Source organism: Emys orbicularis, chromosome 15 (genome assembly GCF_028017835.1).
Source record: "Emys orbicularis isolate rEmyOrb1 chromosome 15, rEmyOrb1.hap1, whole genome shotgun sequence".
Classification (NCBI taxonomy): domain Eukaryota; kingdom Metazoa; phylum Chordata; order Testudines; family Emydidae; genus Emys; species Emys orbicularis.
The window spans coordinates 14,404,132-14,409,476 of record NC_088697.1 but is presented as its reverse complement, the minus strand read 5'-3'; positions in this window follow the sequence as shown (position 1 = coordinate 14,409,476).

Sequence of the window (5,345 nt, the reverse complement as noted above, 5' to 3'; positions counted from 1 at the left end):
AGTCATCCCCCGGGCAGTCCGGGGGAGGCTTAATAGTCGTCCCCCGGGCGCTCCGGAGGGGAAAGCTTAATAGTCGTCCCCCAGACAGGGTGGGTGGGGGGGAGGCTTAACAGTCTTCCCCCAGGCTGAGCGGGAGGCTTCGCAGTCGTCCCCCGGGCAGTCCGGGGGAAGGCTTAATAGTCGTGCCCCGGGCGCTCCGGGGGGGAAAGCTTAATAGTCGTCCCCCAGACAGTGTAGGTGGGTGGGTGGGGGGGAGGCTTAACAGTCTTCCCCCAGGATGAGCGGGAGGCTTCGCAGTCGTCCCCCGGGCAGTCCGGGGGAAGGCTTAATAGTCGTCCCCCGGGCGCTCCGGGGGGGAAAGCTTAATAGTCGTCCCCCAGACAGTGTGGGTGGGTGGGTGGGGGGGAGGCTTAACAGTCTTCCCCCAGGCTGAGCGGGAGGCTTCGCAGTCGTCCCCCGGGCAGTCCGGGGGAGGCTTAATAGTCGTGCCCCGGGCGCTCCGGGGGGGAAAGCTTAATAGTCGTCCCCCAGACAGTGTGGGTGGGTGGGGCAGGGGGGGGAGAGGCTTAGCAGTCTTCCCCTAGACTGGCCGGGGGTGGGGGCTTAGCAGTCGTCTCCAGGGTGGTCCGGGGGTGGGGGGAGGCCTCAGAGTCGCCCCTCGGAGAGTCGGGGCGGCGGCGGCGGTGGGTGTCAGGCTTTACAGCCAGCCTCCGGAGGGTGAGCGTCCTCGGACGCGATGCAGCCGCCGCAGAGAGGCAGCCTCCGAGGCTGGGAGCGGAGCACCGAGACTGGGGAGAGGGGAGCAGGAGCCCGGGAGGGGGTGGGGTGGGGGGCCTTCAGGACAACCGGTCAACCCCCGGGGAAGCGGCTGTAAAAATTTCAAAGTCCCCACCGGGACAACAGGTCAACCCCCGGGGAAGCGGCTGTAAAATTTTCTAAGTCCCCGCTCGGCCACCAGGTCAACCCACTGAATCTAATGGGTTGACCTGGTGGCCGGTTTGATTTCCGGCCACCAGGTCAACCCATTGGATTCAATGGGTTGACCTGGTGGCCGGTTTGCTGTGCGGCCCGGGTGTCACCCCACTCCGCGGGCCGCGCGGCAGTGGTCCTGAGGACCACAGAGGGGGGCTTAATAGTCGAGATGGAGCAGGTCCGGGGGAGGCTTAATAGTCGTCCCCCGGGCAGTCCGGGGGAAGGCTTAATAGTCGTCCCCCGGGCGCTCCGGAGGGGAAAGCTTAATAGTCGTCCCCCAGACAGGGTGGGTGGGGGGGAGGCTTAACAGTCTTCCCCCAGGCTGAGCGGGAGGCTTCGCAGTCGTCCCCCGGGCAGTCCGGGGGAAGGCTTAATAGTCGTCCCCCGGGCGCTCCGGGGGGGAAAGCTTAATAGTCGTCCCCCGGACAGTGTGGGTGGGTGGGTGGGGGGGAGGCTTAACAGTCTTCCCCCAGGCTGAGCGGGAGGCTTCGCAGTCGTCCCCCGGGCAGTCCGGGGGAGGCTTAATAGTCGTCCCCCGGGCGCTCCGGGGGGGAAAGCTTAACAGTCGTCCCCCAGACAGTGTGGGTGGGTGGGTGGGGGGGGAGGCTTAACAGTCTTCCCCCAGGCAAAGCGGGAGGCTTCGCAGTCATCCCCCGGGCAGTCCGGGGGAGGCTTAATAGTCGTCCCCCGGGCGCTCCGGAGGGGAAAGCTTAATAGTCGTCCCCCAGACAGGGTGGGTGGGGGGGAGGCTTAACAGTCTTCCCCCAGGCTGAGCGGGAGGCTTCGCAGTCGTCCCCCGGGCAGTCCGGGGGAAGGCTTAATAGTCGTCCCCCGGGCGCTCCGGGGGGGAAAGCTTAATAGTCGTCCCCCAGACAGTGTGGGTGGGTGGGTGGGGGGGAGGCTTAACAGTCTTCCCCCAGGCTGAGCGGGAGGCTTCGCAGTCGTCCCCCGGGCAGTCCGGGGGAGGCTTAATAGTCGTCCCCCGGGCGCTCCGGGGGGGAAAGCTTAACAGTCGTCCCCCAGACAGTGTGGGTGGGTGGGTGGGGGGGGAGGCTTAACAGTCTTCCCCCAGGCAAAGCGGGAGGCTTCGCAGTCATCCCCCGGGCAGTCCGGGGGAGGCTTAATAGTCGTCCCCCGGGCGCTCCGGAGGGGAAAGCTTAATAGTCGTCCCCCAGACAGGGTGGGTGGGGGGGAGGCTTAACAGTCTTCCCCCAGGCTGAGCGGGAGGCTTCGCAGTCGTCCCCCGGGCAGTCCGGGGGAGGCTTAATAGTCGTGCCCCGGGCGCTCCGGGGGGGAAAGCTTAATAGTCGTCCCCCAGACAGTGTGGGTGGGTGGGTGGGGGGGAGGCTTAACAGTCTTCCCCCAGGCTGGGCGGGGGGGAGGCTTAATAGTCATCCCCCAGACAGTGTGGGTGGGTGGGGCAGGGGGGGGAGAGGCTTAGCAGTCTTCCCCTAGACTGGCCGGGGGTGGGGGCTTAGCAGTCGTCTCCAGGGTGGTCCGGGGGTGGGGGGAGGCCTCAGAGTCGCCCCTCGGAGAGTCGGGGCGGCGGCGGCGGTGGGTGTCAGGCTTTACAGCCAGCCTCCGGAGGGTGAGCGTCCTCGGACGCGATGCAGCCGCCGCAGAGAGGCAGCCTCCGAGGCTGGGAGCGGAGCACCGAGACTGGGGAGAGGGGAGCAGGAGCCCGGGAGGGGGTGGGGTGGGGGGCCTTCAGGACAACCGGTCAACCCCCGGGGAAGCGGCTGTAAAAATTTCAAAGTCCCCACCGGGACAACAGGTCAACCCCCGGGGAAGCGGCTGTAAAATTTTCTAAGTCCCCGCTCGGCCACCAGGTCAACCCACTGAATCTAATGGGTTGACCTGGTGGCCGGTTTGATTTCCGGCCACCAGGTCAACCCATTGGATTCAATGGGTTGACCTGGTGGCCGGTTTGCTGTGCGGCCCGGGTGTCACCCCACTCCGCGGGCCGCGCGGCAGTGGTCCTGAGGACCACAGAGGGGGGCTTAATAGTCGAGATGGAGCAGGTCCGGGGGAGGCTTAATAGTCGTCCCCCGGGCAGTCCGGGGGAAGGCTTAATAGTCGTCCCCCGGGCGCTCCGGAGGGGAAAGCTTAATAGTCGTCCCCCAGACAGGGTGGGTGGGGGGGAGGCTTAACAGTCTTCCCCCAGGCTGAGCGGGAGGCTTCGCAGTCGTCCCCCGGGCAGTCCGGGGGAAGGCTTAATAGTCGTCCCCCGGGCGCTCCGGGGGGGAAAGCTTAATAGTCGTCCCCCGGACAGTGTGGGTGGGTGGGGGGGGGGGAGGCTTAACAGTCTTCCCCCAGGCTGAGCGGGAGGCTTCGCAGTCGTCCCCCGGGCAGTCCGGGGGAGGCTTAATAGTCGTCCCCCGGGCGCTCCGGGGGGGAAAGCTTAACAGTCGTCCCCCAGACAGTGTGGGTGGGTGGGTGGGGGGGGAGGCTTAACAGTCTTCCCCCAGGCAAAGCGGGAGGCTTCGCAGTCATCCCCCGGGCAGTCCGGGGGAGGCTTAATAGTCGTCCCCCGGGCGCTCCGGAGGGGAAAGCTTAATAGTCGTCCCCCAGACAGGGTGGGTGGGGGGGAGGCTTAACAGTCTTCCCCCAGGCTGAGCGGGAGGCTTCGCAGTCGTCCCCCGGGCAGTCCGGGGGAAGGCTTAATAGTCGTCCCCCGGGCGCTCCGGCGGGGGGGAAGCTTAATAGTCGTCCCCCAGACAGGGTGGGTGGGGGGGAGGCTTAACAGTCTTCCCCCAGGCTGGGCGGGGGGGAGGCTTAATAGTCATCCCCCAGACAGTGTGGGTGGGTGGGGCAGGGGGGGGAGAGGCTTAGCAGTCTTCCCCTAGACTGGCCGGGGGTGGGGGCTTAGCAGTCGTCTCCAGGGTGGTCCGGGGGTGGGGGGAGGCCTCAGAGTCGCCCCTCGGAGAGTCGGGGCGGCGGCGGCGGTGGGTGTCAGGCTTTACAGCCAGCCTCCGGAGGGTGAGCGTCCTCGGACGCGATGCAGCCGCCGCAGAGAGGCAGCCTCCGAGGCTGGGAGCGGAGCACCGAGACTGGGGAGAGGGGAGCAGGAGCCCGGGAGGGGGTGGGGTGGGGGGCCTTCAGGACAACCGGTCAACCCCCGGGGAAGCGGCTGTAAAAATTTCAAAGTCCCCACCGGGACAACAGGTCAACCCCCGGGGAAGCGGCTGTAAAATTTTCTAAGTCCCCGCTCGGCCACCAGGTCAACCCACTGAATCTAATGGGTTGACCTGGTGGCCGGTTTGATTTCCGGCCACCAGGTCAACCCATTGGATTCAATGGGTTGACCTGGTGGCCGGTTTGCTGTGCGGCCCGGGTGTCACCCCACTCCGCGGGCCGCGCGGCAGTGGTCCTGAGGACCACAGAGGGGGGCTTAATAGTCGAGATGGAGCAGGTCCGGGGGAGGCTTAATAGTCGTCCCCCGGGCAGTCCGGGGGAAGGCTTAATAGTCGTCCCCCGGGCGCTCCGGAGGGGAAAGCTTAATAGTCGTCCCCCAGACAGGGTGGGTGGGGGGGAGGCTTAACAGTCTTCCCCCAGGCTGAGCGGGAGGCTTCGCAGTCGTCCCCCGGGCAGTCCGGGGGAAGGCTTAATAGTCGTCCCCCGGGCGCTCCGGGGGGGAAAGCTTAATAGTCGTCCCCCGGACAGTGTGGGTGGGTGGGGGGGGGGGAGGCTTAACAGTCTTCCCCCAGGCTGAGCGGGAGGCTTCGCAGTCGTCCCCCGGGCAGTCCGGGGGAGGCTTAATAGTCGTCCCCCGGGCGCTCCGGGGGGGAAAGCTTAACAGTCGTCCCCCAGACAGTGTGGGTGGGTGGGTGGGGGGGGAGGCTTAACAGTCTTCCCCCAGGCAAAGCGGGAGGCTTCGCAGTCATCCCCCGGGCAGTCCGGGGGAGGCTTAATAGTCGTCCCCCGGGCGCTCCGGAGGGGAAAGCTTAATAGTCGTCCCCCAGACAGGGTGGGTGGGGGGGAGGCTTAACAGTCTTCCCCCAGGCTGAGCGGGAGGCTTCGCAGTCGTCCCCCGGGCAGTCCGGGGGAAGGCTTAATAGTCGTCCCCCGGGCGCTCCGGGGGGGAAAGCTTAATAGTCGTCCCCCGGACAGTGTGGGTGGGTGGGTGGGGGGGAGGCTTAACAGTCTTCCCCCAGGCTGAGCGGGAGGCTTCGCAGTCGTCCCCCGGGCAGTCCGGGGGAGGCTTAATAGTCGTCCCCCGGGCGCTCCGGGGGGGAAAGCTTAACAGTCGTCCCCCAGACAGTGTGGGTGGGTGGGTGGGGGGGGAGGCTTAACAGTCTTCCCCCAGGCAAAGCGGGAGGCTTCGCAGTCATCCCCCGGGCAGTCCGGGGGAGGCTTAATAGTCGTCCCCCGGG